Source organism: Schistocerca cancellata, chromosome 8 (genome assembly GCF_023864275.1).
Source record: "Schistocerca cancellata isolate TAMUIC-IGC-003103 chromosome 8, iqSchCanc2.1, whole genome shotgun sequence".
In the NCBI taxonomy this organism is placed as follows: Eukaryota; Metazoa; Arthropoda; class Insecta; order Orthoptera; family Acrididae; genus Schistocerca; species Schistocerca cancellata.
Window position 1 is genome coordinate 169561586 of NC_064633.1, and position 25594 is coordinate 169587179.

The following is a 25594-nucleotide window of genomic DNA, read 5'->3' on the forward strand; positions in this document are numbered from 1 at the left end:
TTTTTACGCTCTTATGCGAAAACAAATCCCCCTCTTTGTGCTGTAACAATAACGTATAAGTTCTATCTGTGAAATAAGGCCTCCAGTGAATGTATCATAATGCACTGTGAATAACACTGGAACTGATTTCTTCTTCTTTGGGACATATAAACACACAGAAAAGCTACTTTCTATACAGGGCAGTTCTTTGAGCGAAGAGGAAGGTAGTTTTTCTGGGGGTATATTGCTTTTTTTTGTTGTACCAACTATGGACAAATCACAAGTCATCAACGGCCTTCTTAATGGCAGAGTTGTGAGAAAAACTGACACTGACTATAATTCAGGCGGTGCCTTTGAAATTGTAACATCGATCTTTTTTACTGCCCACTCGCCTTCCAGAAGCAGACTTACTTACATGTATCAATTTGGCCAGTTATTGGACCAAAATTTCGCGAATCACAAATTCACCAATCTTTCAAGCAGTATATGGCAGGCTTTGAGGACATGTACTGCGTAAAAATTGTTTCTACTTTGTGAGGAAAAAGATGCTCATCAGCAGTGACGGAATCAGTAGATACAAAGTTTTTTCGAAGATTTTAATTTCGTTTTGTTGTTTTTCAAATGCTCAGCCCTGGTGTTCGCATTGTCACATCCTACAGATCTGCTTGTCTGTGAAAACCTGTTGAGCGATAAGCCTGCGCGATACAGTAAGAAGGCATTTGTTTTCCACATTTCCTTTGTGTATTCACAGTTAGAGAATCTTAGCTCAGCTGTAAACAGTATACCATGATACGCATCCCATTCTTCAGTTGGAAATGGCTCCCATACCTTCCGTACTCCTCCTGAACTGATGTTACAATTGAATACCTGATTCGCCTTCCTGTTGGTTACATACACTATAATATCACACACTTTAGCTGTAAATATACTCTTGAAGGTGTCTTTCATAGAAAGAATTTTTGTTGCATGTGATGGATCATCCCCTTCCCGCAAAATATTATATTTCAGGACCTTTCTTTTAGTCAACGGTTCCTAATGCCGTTCTGTTCTATTCTTAAGCACGTAGAAGTCTGATAGTCGCTACACTGTTTACGTCAGCTTTGTCATCTTCATCGCTATTACTATTACTTGTCTCTTTTTCAACTTCAATATCACTGCAAGTATCAGTAATATCTTCATTATCTGAAGCAGCAGCAGCTTCCTTACTTGGAATCCAATCGTCTGTAGAATCTTCTTCATTCAAGTCTGTAGCTTCATCTTCTTCTGGGTCAACAGACAATAGCTTTCTAATACAATCTTCTCTTGTTTCGTAGCTTGACTTCCTGTATTCAGATTTAGAGAGTTGTATATCACCAATGACAATCCAGAGTTGAGGTTGTCTGTAGGGAAGCTTACGATAGTAAATTGTTCATAATATTATGAAAAATTAGCCAGCAACACTTACAACACAGTGTTGTAACGATTTTTCATATACTCAGAGCTGACTGTTACCAACTATGACTATACAAGAATGAATTCATAGCGTCATCGTGGTAACCTTGTTATAGAAAAGGAATATTTTTTTGTCTGTGGACACAAGGGCCAGAGGCAGTAGATCACCAGCAAGCCGGAAAATATATAATAACAGCCACTGCTTGAAATTTAACATTGTGTACAAAAATATTTTCATCAAAACTATTTTTCATTAAGAAAATAAAATAAAATAAATTAAAAAAAAGAAAAGAAAAAAAGAAAAAAAGTACTGTGCGAGACCCATATATAGCCAAATCGAGAATCCCCTCTTATCTTGTCCGCATAAAGAAGAGAGACGATTTGCTTTTGGTTAGATATTCATCCCTTTTCGTATATTATAACAATATAAATGTTTATCGTAAAAAAATTGATTATATCGTTCTAAGAGGTACCACCTTAGACCCTTCACTCGGTGTACCGTTACTAGCCTATAACCACTAAGTCTTCGTAATACCTGTTTCAAAATAAATAAATAACTAAATAAATAAATAAATAAATAAAATAAATAAATAAATCGTTTCCCGCCGGTACTAGATATGCCAGAGTAATATCGGAATATCTTGACTAGCGCTCACATTAACAGAGGTATTAAGGTGTGTGTGTTTGTATTCGTGTTTGTGTGTGTGTGCGTGTGTGTGTGTGTGTGTGTGTGTGTGTGTGTGTGTGTGTGCGTGAGAGAAAGAGACAGAGGGAGAGAGAGAGAGAGAGGAAGAGAGAGAAAGAGAGAAGGGAGGCGAGAGAAAGCATTTCTGTCGTCAAATTCTTTTATTTCTCTGTCGAGTAAGTCATCCACATGACACTTTAGACTCATAGATACACTCACACATGATTTATTGGAGGTGGTCGACAAGAACCGCTCTGGTAAAGGTTAAGCGAAACTTGTGCATTAATATGTATCTGTTGTAAGGCACAATAAATGTCGTTTTTGGAAGCAAGTTCACGTATACAATTCATAACCGTATCCACGAATTTTACTATGTGCTGTATATTGGTAAGTGCTATATGGAGTGTCTAAATCATATACAGTAACGCACAGACTATGAGGTACAGACGTTATTTGTAAATTCGCATTGGCGAGCATTATTCACATCGTCAAGAGGATGTGCTAGTAGTGATATGTAACCTGGTAGGCTTGCTAATGCGCTGTACAAACGAATTTTACGGAAAATTACATGGTTTGAGAGCACATTATCAGCAGTATCGACTTTTGTAGATCACTAACATCGCTGCAGCTCGAACTTCCTGCTGCAGTCAAATCATTTACAGCACATGAGAACTTGACGGCAGATGTATCGCTGAATTAGATCTGGTTCTGTTCATTGTATTCGAGCACCCTATCCAATAATGTGTTTCCATACCTATATGCTGTGCATCCGTCAGTTCTGTTTTCATTAGGTAGGAAGCCCTTCTGCTGGCGTTCCGTTGTATCATTAACTATATTCTATCGGCATACGGCTATAATAACCAACTCTGACTCCAATAGAAGTGCTATATTAAAACGGTGCAAGCGTTTTTCTCCACCATACGGCGGTGGCACAGCCTGTCCGTTGCTACTTGGTGCTGTGTCACACAGATCGCGGTATAAACCGTTAAGTTATCCCGTTACCTTGTTATTACCTGCCATTTTTTGCAGGATATGCTATTAGGCCATTTATTTTCTCACAGCGCACTTTTTATACCTTACGTAACTACTCTATACACTGTAAGTCTACATTTACGGCACCAGCCTACTTCGGTAGTTGTATACTTTCTCCATATGGAATCTAGTGTTTGGATGGAGGTGACATAACGCATGTACAGCGACACCTATGATTATACTGTACTATAAGAGAGTTAGAGCTGACTGTTTAGCATGAGTGACCTCCAACTTAAGCGCACAGTTTGTATTACGTATGTCAAATCACAAGCCTAAGTGCGTGCAGCATTATTGGTTACAACATTATATATTTTTTAAAGTGGCCGGGCACGTGAATGAACGCGGTATTACACAGTTGGAACCTCCACAGAAATGTACTTCATGACTTGTAACTTTCTTTTCAACTACTCTGTTATGGAACACAGTTCACTTTGGCGATTACTGGTAATTACGCATGGCTGGTATTGTAATCACATAATTTTTCTAGTATTTCGACGTACACATTTTCGTTTCAGCAAACGGACACTGTCATGCTGTTACACCGCTATGCTGTGATACCATAAGTAGTAATATTTAGAGTCATTTTGTTTGAGCTTTGCATATTGGAACTTCCAACACGGACCACGTGGATCAAGGCTTAATATTAAGCGTACATTCTAGATGAGACAGAATCGTGGACTATAAGAATCTCTAGTCTTTTTCGGTTGCGATACACTATTATTTTTAGAACACGACGACTTCAATATCTACGTTTACATATCCACACGCTATAAAGAATAGTATCACTTTAATATGTGTTGTTGCTTTTGTTAAGCATTTATAGCTGTGGAGAGTAATTATCAAATTCTTGAGTTAGGTGATAGGCATATTATGACTACTGTGTCTGCCAGGCGTACGAAATCTGATTTTCGTAGCTGTTTTGTTTATATTTCGATAGGTATGCATTTTAATGATTTACAGGCGTTTTAGGTGCGGCAATATTTGCTTTTGTGTTCGCAAACTGTCAGACTCCTCGAAGTATATGATGGTAAGTCGTTGTTTCTGAGATATTGATTCTGGCAGTGTCATTAGAAATTTCATCTCTACCATCTTTGGTCGTGAGATTTCAAGCTGCAGCCGGTCACATGTTCTTGTGTTATTCAAGCAATATTCTTCATTGTAAAACACCTCTTATTATTTTCGTCCTTTCTCCATACGCCAATTGTGCTCTGCATATGTATATGGTGGTACAGTTGGTTCCTTTTTTATTTTCACGAGCTTTAGTCTGCGGAAATGCAGTTGCATAGCTCGAATACTCACGTATGTAACAATGTGATTATCGCTCTTTTCGCGCTGCTAACGTGTTTTTCAGAATTAATAATATCCGACAAATACATCTCATAAAGCTTTTAGTAAGCCTAGTGACTGGAAGCAGCTGTTATTTACATGGTTTACAGTATTGTAGGTCTATGTCATTTAAAAAAATAGCAATAATTGACAATGGAAAGCTCCATTTACAATGTTTGTAGTAAATAACATGATGTATTACCTTTGCCTCTCGTATAATTGTGCTTGAGAACTATTGTAAAGGCTGGAAAATATACATTGAATGTTTGTTGTGCCTAGGCCTAGTTAATCTGTCTATTTGCCTGCTTAACTGACACTTACTTTTCTAGTGTTATAAGCATTCTCAGGGTAGTTTTACGACATCCAAAATTTAGCACTACAATTTCAAACATCAACTGTTAATAGGCATTGAAATCTACAGGGTGGTCCATTGATAGTGACCGGGCAAATTTTCTCATGAAATAAGCGTCAAACGAAATAACTACAAAGAACCAACTTGTCTAGCTTGAAGAGGGAAACCAGATGGCGCTATGGTTGGCCCGCTAGATGGCGCTGCCATAGGTCAAATGGATATCAACTGCGTTTTTTAAATAGGAACCCTCATTTTTATTACATATTCGTGTAGAACGTAAAGAAATATGAATGTTTTAGTTGGACTACTTTTTTCGCTTTGTGATAGATGGCGCTGTGATAGTCACAAACATATGGCTCACAATTTTAGACGAACAGTTGGTAACAGGTAGGTTTTTTAAATTAAATTACAGAACGTAGGTACGTTTGAACATTTTATTTCGGTTGTTCCAATGTGATACATGTACAGCTTAAAGGAAGTTGTCCGTCAGATGTAGATTCCTCTGCAATGATTTCGTTATAGAAAGAAACAATGAATATACTGTGAAAGCCATTTAACTCGTATCACTTTCAGGAACGACTCATGAAAATATTACGCAATTAAAAATCAGTACAACATTTTCGTAACAAGCATTTCTTGTCAGATAAGAGGTGCACTGATTTAAATATTTCTTAGGATGTTTAATGTATCCCAAAAACTTCACTTGTTGAAGCCAATTTCCATTTAGCTCTTCAATGTAGAGAGAACTGCTGTATATACACAGAAGTAAGACGAAAAATGAGCATATGTAAATACTGATAATGAATAGAATTTTATTCTTTTCATGTGGTGGGTCTCCTAAGTAAGAACCGATTCTACCTTACGGAAACACAAATGCAATTCATAAAACAAGTATATTATTTCATTGACACTTAGAGGTTTATCTAATTCACGACGTAGTTCTGATCTACATTAGACAGTTACCATAACGATCAATGAAATGCTAAATTGTAATGCCATAAACCAGAATTGCCAACATGGTTAATCGTTTCTACGTTTGATAAGAATTTTAAACATAAAAAATCCTCAGATCTGAAGAAACTCATTTGAGGAAAGGATGAAATCGTTATCTGTCGGTGTTCGTCAATATTTCATCAACTTCCTACACAACGTCTTTAGTTAAGACAGATGATAGGCCATATCGAATTTCGTGATGAACAGAAATATGGCCAGCTCTATAAGCTCTAACAGGTTTTCAAGTGATTCCGTCACTCTAAGCGTTTTATCCGCAGGCTTCACTAACCTGTCGATGAAACTCAACAGCTATCACGCCTTCAGCTGGTAGATAACGAATCACTGTGCCTTCCCCCAGCTGAATTCTCAACCAAACTAAGCATTTTAAATAAGATGATGCATACGTAAATACATATAAATTCCGCCACTTCTTAAGTAAGACAGCATGTGAAGTTTTCCGACTGCAATACTGCATCCGTCGTAATTAAAAATAGCACTTAAAAATTTCTTCTTTAATGGTTATGCAACATATACACCCCTACAGTTTCTGAAGGTTAAGCATCGTTCTTGCAACTGTAATGAAAGTTTTTTTAAGACCAAATGCGTCTTGCTTTATGCTAAAGCATCTTCACTGGATACTGTTGCAGTATGGTTTTACTCATCTTCCAATTTTGTTTGCCAGGATATTGAACAGCTGTGTCATGCCTTAACTTTTTAGCATAAACAGCAGTAAAAAAAAAATGGTTCAAATGGCTCTGAACACTATGTGACTTAACTTCTGAGGTCATCAACCGCCTAGAACTTAGAACTACTTAAACCTAACTAACCTAAAGACATCACACACAACCATGCCCGAGGCAGGATTCGAACCTGCGACCGTAGCGGTCGCTCGTCTCTAGACTGTAGCGCCTAGAGCCGCACGGCCACTCCGGCCGGCTAAACAGCAGTAATTCTTATCGTTTCGCATGGTTATTTTGCAGTTTATACCATTCTTTTCTTCCACATTTATGTGTTATGTTTTAGAACATAGCACTTTCGCTAGCACTAAACATATCCACGTTGTTGTGTTGTGAAGAACCAGTACAATCTTGCCATTTCGTGTGTTTCGTTTTGCTATTGCGGGACGCGTTCGTCTTTTGTTTGTTTGGGTGCGGGTGGGTCCGTCAGCTATTACTCTGTGTGTGAGTGTCGTATTTTCCTACAAGTGTGTGTGTGTGTATGTGTGTGTATGTGTCCAAAGGGAGCTAACGTGTCTTAACTACTGTGTGTGTAAATTACTGCTTTACTATCGCACAGTGGCTGTTAATCTAGGATGGGGAAACTGTGCAGTTTGTGATTTTATTTAATTAATTTGTGGAGTTTTGGGGATACGTCCTTCCTCTACAGTTTGTATTATTGGTTTCACTAACGTCTGGATGCTGATGTTTTTCTTGGCATTTTTATGTATTTCTTCTCTGTATTTGCATTTTTGGAAATTCTCTTTATCGGGGAAAGTGATATATAACTCTACAACGTAAAAGTAGAAAGGGAAGCTCATCACTCTTTACGTGATTACTACAAAATGTGTAAGAGAAATTCAAGTTCATTTCAAAGATGCACCACATATTATAGGAATGACTAACGGTAAGAAAGGTAAGCAAAAGATTTTTAAAATAATTCTTATTCATCAATTTACATGCTTGCTGTCGTTAGTATCAGAGAGGGTTGTCATGTACACAAAACATTATCGTAATATCTTAATGTGTCTCACTTGCCAATTTGTGAATGTACCGTTACTTCCGCCTAATAATTTTAGTGACATGTATTCTATAGGTAAAAGCGACTTTAGTATACGTACTCAACCCAAAATTCGATAAATTTTTGCTTAAAATTCCTTCTCTTGAAATACGAAGACAAATCGTTTTAACCCATACGTGACGGATGATAAATACTTCAGCTCGCTGTGAACATTTAATCGGCGGCTTCCTACGCTTTTGGTTGTGTCACGTTCCTTCGGCAAATGACGTCATAATTCTCACTGAAGTTCGTCCTTCGCGAACAATAGTCCAAGGTTAACGCCCCTGGGAAATTCAGTAATCTCTGCCAGTGACGTCTATCCGGCTGTTGAATCGTGGTTATTGCCGCCGACAACAGACTCCGTCCGCCCGTTTAATCAGAGCAGTCGGCACCCACGTGGAAGGGTGAAGTATTAATCCAGAGCACTGAGCATTCACGAGCGCCTTTATGCTCATAAGCGGATTTCCAATCCATCTTCTACCTTCCATATATAGGGCACAAGCTTCCTGAAGTCCCATTCATGTCGCTTTGCTCTGTGAGGTAGTGGTAAAATTTACCGCACAGAATTCATATGCAGTATTGGGTAAAATACAGACGTATTTATAACAGAATACCTGTCCACTCTTGTGCAGCAAATATTTTAAGTGGTAATGGGACAGTGATCTGGTGTGACACATTTTGTACAGAGTACTATATCAGATATCTCTCCGAAATCCATCCTGTGTTTTTGTATCTCTTTCCATTACCCCGTTTTAATCATTTCTTATGACTGTGGTCCACAGGCCACAATAATTTACTAATAGCGGCCATTGTTATTTTATTCGCAGTACAAATTAGAGGTAAGCATGAAAGTCTACACTACAAAGCGATATCGAGCACAAAAGACATTTTCCAGCGAACAACAAGACCGTATGTTCCTGAAACATGCCCCTAATGTTCGCACCTCATGTATATCTGCTCGCTGATATAGGAGTTGTTTGCGCGTAATATGAGGTTACTTTAGTGGTAAACCCAGTAATTAAATCGAGACATACAGATGTTGGCTAGGTTACAGTCGAACAAAGACCGTAAATTGCTTGTTAATTTCCCATTTTAATTTCAGACTAGCTCTAATTAAGTGAAAGCGCCATACGGTAAGAACTAGAGTGTGAGAAAGGGCAAAAGAAGAAAAAACACACACGGCAGCAGCTGGCATGAACACATACAACGGCTAGAAAATAATAAGCATTAGAAATTTAGCTTTCGATTATGATCTAAACGAGAAAGGAAACAACGGAAAAGACAGTTGGGAAGACGGCTGAGTCCTAAATACACATATCATTAAGTGAAGAAGCGTGAGCAGAAGAATTTTCTATAACGACATCATAGGATGAGATACCGCCAGACAGAGGCACAATATGTGTGAAGAGCGTTATCCTTCTAATTTTCTTTTCTACGTAGTGACTCCATCGCAGTCTAAACAACTGCCACAAAGAGCACCGTACAACTGAAACACTGTTTTCTGCATTGACGACACAATTTTTCTTCGAGAGTGGCGTAAACATCAGGTATCATTGGCCTCAGCAGCAGTAGTTTCCGTGGAGAGGACACAAACGTCCGGGAGGGGATCAATTCAAACCGCCGGAACAACCTTCACACCCAGTTTATTTTCACACCGTATTCCCTCGCCAGACCCACAAGTCTTGAACCTAAAAAATAAAATTCTTATACACGCTACTGTCATGAATCAAAAATTTATTTGTGAAAAAATCCAGTTATATATTATTTGTCGACGAAAAATGAGGTTCAGAAAACGCATAGGTCCTTTGTTTCATGAACTCTTCCCCTTTTCGTTTTGGTGAAAAGGAATAAAAGAAGTCCTCAACGAGTTAAAAGGTACAATCTAAAATTAATGGTTGCCTGCCAGTGCTTCGGAACGAAGGTAGAAAAGAGATAGGAGAATTTTGTTCCAGAAACATATCTGTGCAGTAGATTCACACCGTTACAACTTTGTAACCACTATTCCTCACAGGCACACTCTTTTTTAAAATATTTTTCGCTTTTTCACTCCATTGGTTCCCTACCTAAAAAGCAGTTACGTCTTTTTACCATTGATTCTTTTTAAAACAGTCGTGGTGGTTGAAATCGGTTGTTAGGAATGTTTAAGAGAGATTTTCCAGTCCTGGCATTCGCCAGAAAATCCTAACCAATTTCAGGTGGTTAATTCTGTCAGTAAACAAACCAAAGCCTTTAATTAGAGAACAGATGACGATGACACATTTCGTAATTCATTGTTTTCCGTAGTTGTTTTGTTGCTTACATATTCTTAGATTCTGACCCGTATATGCAACCAAATGAAAAGTTGTGTGCTATGCGCCATGCGCGTTTCGTATTATTTTATATATGAATCATCTTCAGTGACCTGTGATTCATGTTTGTCGTATGTATATACGACATAATATTGTTAGATAACGGTTCCATATATGTTATTACATTACATTTCTTGTTATTCTCTTTTATTTAGATAAAAAGCAACTTTTTAGAGTGCAAGTTTGGTAAGGTTTACTTAATATTGGCTTTTACTTACAGTCTTGCAATCTTATTATTCCTTATGTAAAGCCCTGGAGGGGTAGTTACGTTGGCCTGCGTATGCCAGCATGTCCGAATTTCGGCATTTTAGAACACATTTAAACTCAACACTTCACATTTACTCTTTAACTGTATGCTGGTTGTATGTGTTTCTTGGATAAAACTGAAATTAGTACTCGAGATCATCATAAAGACCTGTTTAAAACACCTGGTGACTTTAACAACACCTCGTGAATACTTTTACCAAACAAAATTCAGATACAACAATTGTAATTATTGCACAAACAGATCTGCTCATGATCATGGAACAAGATCCAGAATGAAGTTTCACTTACCAAGAATGAATAAACATAATACTGATAACAGCATTTTGTATCAAGAAGTAAACTACCAAAAGAGGTTGAAGAAACTGCAAAAAATAACTTGTTCAAAAAGGCAATCAAAGAGAATCTTTTAACCCAATCATCCTGTACACTAAAGAATTAATGGAATAACACAGTGTTGGGGCTTATTAAAAATGTAATACAAATAATAATAACGGTAATAAAACATCTAACATTCCAGATACCAGATTGACACAACACGGCGTGACACACGTAAGACGTAACACACTCTTTCTTTCGTGAACGATTACACATATCGAAACGCGGTTTTCGGCTATGACGCTGATGGAACCGCATTGTGGTACGAGACATATTGCCAAGGAATGCGGAATCGGCCAGATGTGTGTTATTCGCATCCTGCGTCGACAGAAATTCCATCCCTATCATCTGGCACTACACCACGCACTCAACGATAGTGTTACTTAAAACATCGACAGTTGACACATCCGACACTATCGATATCATTTTTAAAAATCCTTCGATTAATCGATTAACTATCAGTTGTTTCGTGAATGTATTTCAAATGAAAAACACCCTTCTAAGTATCTTCATTGCTTAAAATACAATAACACAAGACATGCAAATGTTGTTTTATAAAAAGTCAGGTATTTAAATTCTTCTCCTTTAGTCTGTACTTTAAAATACAACATTAGAGGACACAAGTAATGTGCTTAAATTCTTCTCCTTTAGTCAGTTGCGTTTTTCAGTAATTATTTATCCTTTGTTGGAGAGAACCCTTTCTGCAGGAACTGAACTCGCAGGACATCACAAAAATTTTAGTGACAATTACATGCAACATAATTTTAGTTTTTGCACACTATTTTAACATACAAGCCTGCTTGCCTATTACAGGTTTTCCAAAATGTTGACTTAGGTCAGTTACGGAATCACTGACTGGTATAACGTTACGCTGTTGCTAACTGGTCAAGAAAAGTAGATCATCTGATTTCAAACTCGTAGACGTATAATCAGACGTATTAGCGCTGCTCATGGATGTTTCTGTGGATGTCTTGTAGTTGATACGATGATAGCACCGTACTCTTTCTGAAGTACTTTAGCAGCATTCTATGTCTCAGGAAATGGGCTGAGACAAGTTTTCTAACATAGGATTTAATAATGCCGCAAGAATATTAATTGTCAATGTTTTAAACGGCTTCACTCTTTCACTAACTGATTTAATGAAGGAAACCAGAACACTTCGTCCTTCAGTAGTTGTTAAAGTACTTTCCGAGTCTGAGAACTTTGCAGCAATACCTCGTGTAAGATGTGTAGTTAAGGTAGCAGTAAATTTCTGCTCTGAGGGTAGGCAATGGTTTAGGACTTTCATTAATCGCAGTCTCAAGCTCACTTCGTACTTCCAAAATTCTTTTGAGAGTGTGGCATGAGCTGTTCCATCGAGTCGGCACCTCTTGCGTGTCTCAGTACTTTTTTGTTTGCTCTTTATTGAAGACTGGACAGTTTCTCACTGACTAGTGTCAAGTTATGAAAGAAAGTCACAACAGCCTTTATTTTCAATAAAATTTAGAAAATGTATCTGCTTTGAAACAATCTTGTATTCCTAAGCCGATGCAGTGGGAAAAACAGGGTGAATGTGGATTCTTAACGATTTTTTGGCAGCTTTTTCGTAACTGCAGCGTTGTCTGTAACCATTACTACCAGCTTTCACGAGTATTGTATTCTAGTAAGGAACGGTTGAAAACCTGAAAAAATGTGATGTTAAAGTAACCTGTCAGTATGTCCGATATTTTGGATAATACTTCCAAAAAAATCCTTTTTTTTAGCGTCTTCTTTCATATAGGAAAAAAATTGTTCTCATAAAAATTGGACCATTATATTACTTATCGATGAGCTTCAACGTCTTAGAAACACACGGAAAGCAGGAAGAAGAAGAAGAAGAGGGGGAGGGAGGTCACCATGAGGCATAGGAATGCGAGAGGGGAAATGTTTACTGGTCTGCCATGCAATGTAGCTACCTTAGATGTGCTTCCTTGCTCATAGACTGCAGCAGATATGGTATAAACTGCGCACGGGAGTAAGAAGACTTGGATTGGGTTGAAAAGACCAAGAGTGGCTTCTTCACTCATTACGATTCTTCTCAGTTAATTTGACACTCAGTGCAAAACAAAAGGGCCATCACTCTACTGCAATGCTAAAGGTGCTACATCACTAAGATCAGCCGCACTTGTGACCTTAGCACAGTCGACGTAAAAGTGTGAAGCTTGCAGAAGTTTTGTTGGGTGTCTCGTCTTTCGTCAGGGGAGCGGTGTACAGAGCACAGTACGATATTAGTGAAGGGTAAGGAACGATGCGGAGAGAGACAGCAGGATGGCCGGACGCGGTATAGAACCGTCGTCCTCCCGAATGAGAGTCCAGTGTGCCAACAACAGCGCCACTTCGCTCTATTAATTTTCAATGAGAGTCCAGTGTGCCAACAACAGCGCCACTTCACTCTATTAATTTTCAATCAGATGGTGCTTGTTTCTCACATATTATCCTGCGATTGCACAAACTCTCATGTGAAAAATTTGAGCGCGCAAGTAACCATGTATTCAGAAAGCGCAGTATAAAGATATACATGTTCAAATGTGCTGTTAATTTGTAGTAATGAATACGAAAATATATGAAGCCTGTTATAAAGCAATTATTCAAAGATATGTTATGGTTGGCAGTGTCTGTAAACAGAACGCAAATGACACGACGGCTTCAGATTTCTATTGACAAGATGGTTCCGGTGAAAAGGGGCGAGGAGGGGGAGGGTGAAACTGCCAAGAGAAACCTTAGAAGCTAACGGCGACTTGACGTACACCGACATGTACCGATCACAAGAATGAACCGAAACTCGGTACGGCATTGACAAGTTAAAGTAGGAAACATTTTTAAGAAAATGTTAGTTACATGTGCATAGATATTGCGTTGTGATGACCTGCAGTTCTTGTCACTTCTAATACCGATGAACTAATTTTTCGTTCATTAGAAAGTGGCACGCCAACGGCAGGATGCTTTCATTTGCGTTGCTTTTCCACATGTCCGTTGTAACCCAAAAAAATTACGTTTTGTAACGGCTTTTTCTAATTTATTATTTATCTGTACCTATAGTTTTGAGAAAGTAAACATTTAACTGTGGTTTTATCTAGCTACTCATATCTTCTGTTTAAGGCATAAAGAAATTATTTCAAACCTTGATGGTCGGAAGTTCTGTAAGGCAGAATATCGATGGCAATCTTTTGTGCATAAAGAGAGTCAAGTTTTTTGTTTTTATTTTTTAACTTTTGAACCGGCATCGTACAACTGACTTCTGTTGAAACAATTTTTTATAGAGATTGTCGATTCCTTTGGTCACACCTCTTGCACTGTCCGCCCACGGTAGCTGATTGGCAACAGTCACGGTAGCTTAGCGTGTTCGTTCAGAGGGTTAGCTACGCTCTGTAATATAAAACTCAGTAAACTGATCAACGAAGAACCTGAAATAGTGTCATCGGACGTCCGCACCGAACGACTTAAAAAAACGATATAGAACAAAATCAGATAAAAAAAGGTGGTCAGTGCGACAGAATGTCAATCCTAAGGGCCCGGGTTCGATTCCCGGCTGGGTCGGAGATTTTTTCCGCTCAGGGACTGGGTGTTGTGTTGTCCTAATCATCATCATTTCATCCCCATCAACGCGCCAGTCGCCGAAGTGGAGTCTCATCGGAAGATTCCTCCCAGTGAACGGTCTACACAACGGGAGGCCCTACTCACACGACATTTACGTTTTATTTACCTCTTGCACTTGATCTAGCTCACAAATTGATGCGTCACCTTTCAGTTCTATTAACAATCCGTGGTTCTCTAGCTTTTCACTGTGATTTCTTTTTAGTGGTCTCTTAAATTAGTCCTATCCCCTGATGATGCTTATAAACTTTAATGGAGATGGTATACTTCACAAAATGACTATTATCCCCCACTTTCTTGAAAAAATTCCACACAGATGATTGATTTACGGTTAATTTTTAAAACAGTAACAGAAACCTCTATTTACGCACTTATTATATAAACAAAATAATCTTGGAAGCACGGAATTTCCTCGACTAACAATCGGTAGTGCGGGAAAACGACTGATTGTTTCATGTTGTCACCAGTCGGCACTGTTCTTGGCTACTGTGCTCTTTGTATCACTGCTACCACCATCTACATCTACATCTACATCTATACTCCGCGAGCCACCTTACGGTGTGTGGCGGAGGGTACTTATTGTACCACTATCTGATCCCCCCTTCCCTGTTCCATTCACGAATTGTGCGTGGGAAGAACGACTGCTTGTAAGTCTCCGTATTTGCTCTAATTTCTCGGATCTTTTCGTTGTGATCATTACGCGAGATATATGTGGGCGGTAGTAATATGTTGCCCATCTCTTCCCGGAATGTGCTCTCTCGTAATTTCGATAATAAACCTCTCCGTATTGCGTAACGCCTTTCTTGAAGTGTCCGCCACTGGAGCTTGTTCAGCATCTGCGTAACGCTCTCGCGCTGACTAAATGTCCCCATGACGAATCGCGCTGCTTTTCGCTGGATCATGTCTATCTCTTCTATTAATCCAACCTGGTAAGGGTCCCATACTGATGAGCAATACTCAAGAATCGGACGAACAACAGAGACTCAACGTTGTGACGCTATAGTTGGGTTTCGAAGATTAGTCCTGATGTTGTGTGACGTTTAAATAACGAAATGGGTGACGAAGAAGCCATTGTTGGTACATTGAGGTCGCCTCCTACGATACCTCGAAGAGCTAGATGCTTTAGGAACATAATTCGTCCTCGTGACTCTCGAAAATAATTAAGCAGGTTGCAGAATGATGTAAACACAATAAATAAATAAATATATAAATAAAAGAGAAAATAAAAATAGTGGTGAGCTAATTTACCAGCTGCACAAGTTTCAAACAAGGGGTTCTACCAATAACAGGCAAGAGTTTAACAAATACCTACAGGGTATAGGGTTTTGCAAAAACATTCCCGGATATTCAGCGTCAACTCTTGGTAAGAAAAGATTAGTTTTGTCTCACATCCACAGAAGCATTCACGTTTCACCCGAATTACTTATGAATATGCACTGCAATTCTTTGAAAGCAGATAGCATGTAAGTACAGCTGTATATTTTAATGATTATGTCCAGCCAGAATACAAAAAAGAAAAACATGACGTTCGATGGGTAGTGCTTTTACTATATTGAGTTTTGCGGGAGCTAGTGTGTCCTTGAAAGGACAAGCTCCTCTAATCGAACACAACACGGGCAACCAACGTATGAACGATATTTGTGCTTCTACAAAAGCAGAAGTAACAGAGGAGCATTATGATTGCGTTAGTATTTTCTGTTTTCACATCACCTTACACATTAACATGCACAACTGAAACACCTGTAAGTACAATGAGGACTCAGAAACAGAAGACGACAGAAGTAGTGTGTTTAAGTCATAAAAGTTATAATTGTATTTCTTTTTAAATGCATTATACAATACAATCAGAAATACTTAACAAATCTTTAAAATGTCTTTCTTTCCTCTACTAACTGCGTTGTATTACAACAACCTTATATACATTTGTATTCCTTGCAACAAGTAAGTAAACTCACACATTTGAAGAAGACACACTGTATAAAGCACGTTCACAAACCCATGTTACTTACGCGTGTAGTATTTCCATAAGCATCTGATCGGTAAGAGATGTCACGACCGTGAGATGTCATCACTGGAAGGTAAACAAGAAACTTCCCTCTCATACGTCCCCTCCCCACAGCAGCCAATCTATTAACAACATAGCCTATAAACAACATAGACCGGCTAAGGCGCCACCATATTTGATGTTGATTAAATAACTCGGTACAACCTACTTCCCCTCTGCACTCCAAACGACATGAAGGTAATAGGAACCGATAATTTTTCAGGAGCCAATTAAACAGAATTCTATTATAATCGATAGGACTATCGATAGTTAAGCCAGTCTACCGATAGTGAACATGGTGCAGTTACGTCAATTAATCGACAGTTTATCGCGTTTTAAATAACACTACTCGACGACCGTGAATTCGAACGACTTACAGAATTTTGTCGGTTTGCTCTTCAGCGATTGAGAGAAGACCCTATGTTCTCCGAACGTGTGCTCTTTATCAATGCTGCAACGTTTAGTACCGAGGCCAATGTAAATTTGCGTAACACGTACTACTGGGCAGCCGAAAATCCACACCGGCCTCGTGAGGTGCAACATCAACGGCTGCTGAGCGTATACGTGCGATGCAGCACCATAGGAAATTACACTGTGCGACATTCCTTCATAAAAAAAAAGGTTCAAATGGCTCTGAGCAAATGCGACTTAACTTCTGATGTTAGCAGTCGTCTAGAACTTAGAACTAAGTAACCTAACTAACTTAAGGACATCACACACATCCATGCCCGAGGCAGGATTCGAACCTGCGACCGTAGCGGTCGCCCGGCTCCAGACTGTAGCGCCTAAGACCGCACGGCCACTCCGGCTGGCCATTCCTTCATCTCCGGCCTTCTAAATGGCCATTCATACTCAGACTTTCTAATGAAATTCCTCTCGGTTCGTCTAGAAGAGGTGACATTGGATATGCGACAGTGTATGTGCCTGCAACACGATGGTTGTACAGTTCACTCGTCCCGTGTTGCTACGCATGCGAATTACTTTATTTTTGAGCTTCTCTGGAAGTTCGATAGGACGAAATTCTGTTGCCAAATGGCCTGCAAAGTCTCCCCATATGACTGTTCCTGATTTCTTTCTTTTGGGAGCACTCGAAGATGCTGCCAATGACAATGTCCCAACCACGCCAGACGGTGTCGTCGATTCGCCGGTGCCTGCTATGGAAAGACAAAATCTACATTATGTGATTTGGTAGGTTAGCAAATCATTGCTAGTAAACAGTTTACTTGCGTGTGAAACTGCATTGCAATGTCATATACGTCGTCAGCGTCTATTGCACGTTGCTGGTAACACTGTCATTGTGCATGAAACGACGTTTCGTTGCGAAGAATTTATTTTGCGGCGCACAGGTGATCACCAAAGTATTTTTAATAAAATGATTAGTTTGACGAATGTATCCCACATGATGTAGTTTAGAGTAGTGTATGTACAGACAGTGGTCCGACAGCATATATTTATGTATGTCCTTAGGTTAATTAGGTTAAAGTAGTTCTAAGTTCTGGGGGACTGATGACCACAGATATTAAGTCCAATAGGGCTCAGAGCCATTTTTAACACTTCTCTTTTATCATTGATTTTGTTCGTGTCAACACGGTAGTCTAGTTTTCTTTACAAAAAAGATTTATGGAAACTGGGACAAGTGTACACAATAGCAAAGCGAACAAAGCATTAAGTAGGACGTAGGTGATGGGTGTAGCTTCGCAACTCGTTAGATTGCGACTTTTTGGTTACATCAGTTTGTTTAAGAAGTTTACGCGAATGGTGGTAAATAAATAACAATTAGATATAGGTTAGGATCACATTCTAATTTAGGCTTGCTCAAAGGTATTCTTTGCCATAATCAGCTTTTGGGTGTCACTGCTCATCTTATATTCCGTGCTTGCTAAGAAAGACTGGAAAAAAATTCCACCTGATGTTAGACACCGTTTCATAGTTTCAGTAAGGAAACACGCATCACAGATTAAGATAAGATTGAAGACATTTACTAAATAATCAAGTCTCTCCATTATATATTCGTAGTATTATTTGTTTCATGTGCAATCTAACATAAATTTAGTATTCTTTTTTCTAATATTTCTAGTTCGTTTATTTATAATTCAGCGCTGAAAATTCACAGAAGCATTCTATTTTATCTAACGTGCTGCCAGACATTATTTTTAAATTTCTTGATTAGCACATTTTATTGTCAATACCGTTGTATGACATTCGAGATTTTTAGTAACCGTTTTTCTTGTATAAACTTTCCTAGACACTTCTTGACCTCTTCTATTTAACCAATGTTTATTGACAGTCATTTTGAACAAATTTCCGTTTCTTGATGAGTATAGCTTTCTCAGCAAAAATCCTCAAATCTGCTCTACTCGGTAACTATTTCACGACATTCGGTTGTATTTCTGCATGTGCTTCATTTTCAGAAAGTTATGATGAATCGTCTAAAAATGTCAAGTAGTTTATCTCTGTACATTTTCTTTTTCCCAGTTCTGTTGGTGATACTTGATATTCTTTTCAGTATGCATTCGAATTTCTTGCTACTTTTGTTATACATAGGACGATGTTTGGAGATAAGCCATTACATTGTCTTACATTTGTACTTATATTACAAAGCTTAGAAATTTCACCAATGAACTGCTTCTGTAAGCAATTCGTGGATTATGCCTATATTTACCAATTTAACTCAGATTACCAGATTACTTTGTCTAGTGCTACTATTGCAACAGAGTTAAATGCTTTCATGAGCCCTGCAAATCTACAACGTTGTCTTTAGAGTTACACAGCTAGTGACAAATTACAAAACTGAAATCAGATATCTGTTATCAGCAGGACATGTCATTTTTAAGGGGACCTGGACGTCATGAGGACCCTAAAAATAAATTTCTATTATTTAATAAAATTATGTGGTTCTTCCTGATACTAAGAATATTTACTTTATGTGTAGTATCTTATCATTTCCTGTTTTAATGCCTTTCTAAAGCCAGTGCGGCTCCTGCATTCCTAGCTGTCGCTACAAAGTCGAACATGAAATCTCTCCCACGATTAAACGTTATGTACTTCTGGCGCCGCTATTTCCATAGCAACTCATTTGTGTAATGCGCTTGAAGAACATACCGACTGTACTGTGAGCAGGGATTTATTGCAATCGATCTTCGTCTCGATGCATATAGATTACTGGAGTTCACTTCTTCTTTTCAAGTGCATTCGTGTTGTACGCTTGTTGTTATGACTGCGTGTCAGCCATTTTACATCGTAAAATGTCAAAATGTAAGAACTTTAATTGCAGTCGTGAATTTTGTGGCAATCAATACAAGCGTATGGTTTGACATCGTAAAAACGAAGAAATTGTCACACTGTGACGATGTTAGGTCGAAAAGTTCGCAGGTAGTGCTTCATAGTGCAAGTTGAAGCAACTTTCCGAACATGAGCAGTATGTTGGTGTTGTAAACAATGAAAATAACGAGTACATATTTATGAAGTTAGTGCATGCTTTCAGAACTCTGTTAGTGTGTTGCTAAATGTGAATACTCTAATAGTGACGAATCCCTTAAGTTTACTGACGGCGTAAATAAGAGAAGGGCCCTTTCTGGCAAAATTGTAGGCAATATCAACTGCGTAAAGTAACGAAATGTATAATGACATCTCCTGCGTTATGAACAAACTATAGTGAAGTAAATATTCGCCTTCCAGCTCAGATACTTTGTGCTATGATGGGTCACCCACCGCCACCTGCTATATTTCAAAGGTTTTATAATCTTTTCATAATGGCCTGACAGAAGTCAATGAAGTAGCTGCTCAAAGGTCAGTGAAAGAAACTGAATTATTACTCAATCTACTGATACTGTTGCTGCCTTGGACGGTTGCTGGCTGAAGAGAAGTCTAGGTTGAATGGAGTTTTCAAAATTAGGTGGACATAACAATCCGATTCGTAGGAAAAAAAAATTATGATCGACTACAGGTTGAAGAGAAAACGGTAGTGGTCAATTCAGCCAACATGAAATGTCCTCTGGACGATGTAATGAGCTTGATAATAGGTATCCGACGTCAAGATTTAAGAGTGATGAATACTTAGCTTCTTAAACTGTACATAAGTATAACACGGATAACATTACATCTAAATAATGTACTAGTGTATGTTTCAAAACTTACGCTATAACATCAGATCACATTCCGGGATTCTCAGAGTACGAAGAGCAAATTCTAACAGTTCCGAAAGCAGCTGGGATTATAGCTCCAGGCTGTCGTTATTACACCATAGCCACCGCTATATCACTTCTTGGAAGGAGACAGCGATCATGTTTGTGACACGATTTTGGCTTTAACTGATAGTATTACATTACGAAAAAAAGTGCTTCCACTGAAATATGGCACTAAAAGTTAAGTTTTTGGTCGTATATTCAGAAAAATATGGCTGGAAGAAGTTACCCAGTGTACTGAGATTTTGTTCTGTCTACAATAAGGACTAATGTTTGTAGCATAACCCATAATCACTGACAGGTTATTAACAACGCTGCTATCGATACGTCTACGACAGTATTGATTTATCAGGCTCATATACTGATGAAAACGGCACCTTCGAAATGACGTTTGCCTGCATGTGGGAGTAGGTGCAGTGAAGTCAGCAGTTACATCTTCACACTCGTCAATGACGTCATCATCCTTTCTGTGGGAAGTTACACTACCTTTCTCCCTCTTCCTCCCCTTCCCCCTTCTCACAATCCGAGTGTAGCATTAACGTAATGTATAAAAATGACGTCAACCTGCATTATTTACGTAAAATAATCTAAACGCGCATTGCGTAATGTGTCCTCTCTCTACCCCTCTACTCGAATCAGAGTATGTTATTTTAGATGACATTAAAATGAAAGAGCCAATACTCTGTAGCTGCATCTCGGTTCTGGTAAAAAGCATTCAAATGCCCTGAATAAGGTATCAGAAAAATATGTCACACAGTTCAAAATGAATCTGAATTTCCCAAAGCGACAAAAATAACAAATGAGTTTTCATTAGTGGCTTAAAAAAATGTTCGTGTACTAGCTCACCAGCCGCATCATTAAATTTCAACAGAAGCTATATATTATTTGCTATGGAATATTGCAATATTGCAATATAATATTGTCTTCCTAAATAATTGAAAATAAACATTTGCTTATCTAATGTAATTAAAAAATTACCGATACATAGCTCTTAAACGTGATTTTCGCTTCAAATATTATTTCACAAAACCTGAAGAATGCCGAATAGAATCAACCGCTGCTTTATACCCCAGGTGCTTACTGCAGCTAACTTATATCAGCCCTGTAAAAACTGTTGGAAAGTCGATTATGTATCATGATTGGAGCCTGACTTAACAGAGCCTTAAAGTAATTATTTTCCACGGATGAGATGCTTGATAGATGTTACAACACTCTTTCTATGTCTGCAAAAACACAGCAACAACACAAAAAATGCAATGTTCACATTAAACTGATGTAAAAAGCGTGATTTCGAACTTTAGAGAAAGTACCCAGTGCTATATGCAGGCCAAGACACAGGTGGTCTGCTTAAGAGCCAGTAAATGTCTTGATGGAATATAAAAACGAATATAAAACATACATTTCGTAAAATGATAAAAACCTATGTTCCTTTATTAATGAGAACTAGTTTCAAACGTGTACTTCATAAATAGTTGAAAATTAACGCTTGCCTGATGAATCGATGAATTAGTAATATGTTGCTGTTAAAAATGAGTGTCACTTTAAATCATATCCTGCAAAGTTTCAATACCTCGAAATCAAATAAAATACTTGTGTAACCTCTAATGACTTGAACAACAGATAGTAGCATTTAAAGTTCGGCTTGAATACGACGCTTTGCTTAAGACAAAACAGAGCCCCAAGTTAAATATATTCCACCGCTGTGATCCTTTCAAAGGTCACAATACTCTAAAATGTCCGCAGAATTGCGTTAGCAGTGCTAAAAGGTGTAATGTTTATGTCATTGCTAAAACACCTACAATGCACTCAGTCTGATGATGAGTACAACCATCACTTAACTTTTCATCAATAATTTAGGAGGGGAGCGAAGATAGTGCACCACTAGACAAATATACAATAAATGGAAGTTATTACAAATTGTTGTACAGACTGTTGTTGTCGGAACTATGACTCCCTCAAAAACTGTAATCAACTACATCAGCATCTAACCAAACAACACCACACAAAAATATATTAAGAAGGAAGGAGGTGTTCTTATCATTTATACTTTAGGAAGGGTAAAGGTGCTTTAGCACGATATACCGCTCAAGTTACAGAACGAGATCCTTTGTTAATAAACGCTCATGAGACATAGATGAACGCAGAGATATAACATCTCCAAAGTTCAATTTAAAACCAAAGTATTCGAAACCTAGACGACCTGGAAGACCTGAAAATGACATCAGAATTTCTTCCATAGCTTTCGCTGAATATGTGACGAAATTGGGAGACAACGAGACGACATCATTTAAAGAGACAGGTTCTCAAATAATGCACTGTAAGAGCTGCTCCCCAAATATTCTTCCAAAAAACCAAGTACATCTACTCGAAGCATCTGACTCAAAAACTCATTACAAAATACACTCCTGGAAATGGAAAAAAGAACACATTGACACCGGTGTGTCAGACCCACCATACTTGCTCCGGACACTGCGAGAGGGCTGTACAAGCAATGATCACACGCACGGCACAGCAGACACACCAGGAACCGCGGTGTTGGCCGTCGAATGGCGCTAGCTGCGCAGCATTTGTGCACCGCCGCCGTCAGTGTCAGCCAGTTTGCCGTGGCATACGGAGCTCCATCGCAGTCTTTAACACTGGTAGCATGCCGCGACAGCGTGGACGTAAACCGTATGTGCAGTTGACGGACTTTGAGCGAGGGCGTATAGTGGGCATGCGGGAGGCCGGGTGGACGTACCGCCGAATTGCTCAACACGTGGGGCGTGAGGTCTCCACAGTACATCTATGTTGTCGCCAGTGGTCGGCGGAAGGTGCACGTGCCCGTCGACCTGGGACCGGACCGCAGCGACGCACGGATGCACGCCAAGACCGTAGGATCCTACGCAGTGCCGTAGGGGATCGCACCGCCACTTCCCAGCAAATTAGGGACACTGTTGCTCCTGGGGTATCGGCGAGGACCATTCGCAACCGTCTCCATGAAGCTGGGCTACGGTCCCGCACACCGTTAGGCCGTCTTCCGCTCACGCCCCAACATCGTGCAGCCCGCCTCCAGTGGTGTCGCGACAGGCGTGAATGGAGGGACGAATGGAGACGTGTCGTCTTCAGCGATGAGAGTCGCTTCTGCCTTGGTGCCAATGATGGTCGTATGCGTGTTTGGCGCCGTGCAGGTGAGCGCCACAATCAGGACTGCATACGACCGAGGCACACAGGGCCAACACCCGGCATCATGGTGTGGGGAGCGATCTCCTACACTGGCCGTACACCAATGGTGATCGTCGAGGGCACACTGAATAGTGCACGGTACATCCAAACCGTCATCGAACCCATCGTTCTACCATTCCTAGACCGGCAAGGGAACTTGCTGTTCCAACAGGACAATGCACGTCCGCATGTATCCCGTGCCACCCAACGTGCTCTAGAAGGTGTAAGTCAACTACCCTGGCCAGCAAGATCTCCGGATCTGTCCCCCATTGAGCATTTTTGGGACTGGATGAAGCGTCGTCTCACGCGGTCTGCACGTCCAGCACGAACGCTGGTCCAACTGAGGCGCCAGGTGGAAATGGCATGGCAAGCCGTTCCTCAGGACTACATCCAGCATCTCTACGATCGTCTCCATGGGAGAATAGCAGCCTGCATTGCTGCGAAAGGTGGAAATACACTGTACTAGTGCCGACATTGTGCATGCTCTGTTGCCTGTGTCTATGTGCCTGTGGTTCTGTCAGTGTGATCATGTGATGTATCTGACCCCAGGAATGTGTCAATAAAGTTTCCCCTTCCTGGGACAATGATTTCACGGTGTTCTTATTTCAATTTCCAGGAGTGTATTAACAAAATCGATAGAGTTACATATTTCAGGATTTGTGCGAAATTCTTGAACCAACAGTGGGAGATAATAAGCTGCAGAAAATTCATATACAATAACTTAGGAGAGCGTATGGTAAAATCCACATCTCTGTGAAGGCGCTCAGTAAGTAATGCAAAACATTTCTTATCTCACCCAGTTTCATTTGAAAAAGATTGAATTTTTTTCTGGGACATTGTGCGATATTCCTGCTTCAGCTCTTGCAGTTTTATGAATTTTCGACTGGCGGAGGCGCTATACGTAGTCTTCAAAATGGTGTCTGTAACGGAGGTGCATTCTTAGTAGACAGCTGTCACTGAGTTTCTTTTGGAGGAAATACAGAGCTTCACAGATGTTCATAGACGCTCGCAGAATGTCTACGGAGACCTGGCAGTGAACAAAACTATGTTCAATAGTTTGACCAGGCGTCTGTCATCACTGCGCGAACTTGTTGGATCACCCGCACGTCGCCTAGCAGCGCATAGCTGTAAATCCTGCAGTACTGAAACTTGGGAACATTCTCCTTAGAGGTGTTCGATGGTTCCCAATCAAACATCTCACTGCTCAACTGGACGTATGTGTTAGTAATGCTGACAGACACGTTCGTCAATTGAGGTACTCAAAAGTTTCCTCGCCGCGAAAAAGAAGACCATAAAAGGCAGTGAAGAATCATCTGTGCGCAGCTGTTTGCACGTTTCGAGGTTGATCTTGACTTTTTTTTTTGTGGAACACCATCACAGGTAATGAAACATTGGTTCATCACTTCGAACCGGAAATAAAACGTCATGCCACCGAGTGGAGCCACACCACGTTCCCTCCGAAGAAGTAGTTCAAAGTCCCACCCTCAGACTTCTGGTACTCTAAAGTGGTTACTTCGTTTGATGTCCTTCTTCATGGTGGAGCGATGAACTCTTAAGTGTATTATGCTAGAATCTAGTTCAGCGTATTCATCGTCACAACGATGTAAATGAAATTCTCCATGGCGACGCATGGCCACACACAAATACGCGCAGCCGAGAGAAGGCCAGAAAACTTAGTTGGACTGTTCTTCCTCATCCACGCTACAGCCCGGATCTCACACTATCCGATTTCCAATCTGTTTTGTCCAATTAAGAATATACTCCACAGGAAGCTGTGCGTGGATGATGAGCAAATTAATGATGCAGAAAGTCGCTGACTCTACTTTCGACCAGTAGCTTGGTACCATAAGGACATCAGGTCCTCCCAGTAAGATCGCGTAAGGCCATGGCATTAAACGAATATTCAGTTGAAAAATTGTATTTTGTGGGATAAAGAATGACGAATAATGTTTATTGGAATCCTGAATACACTCAACCTGTATGGTAGTG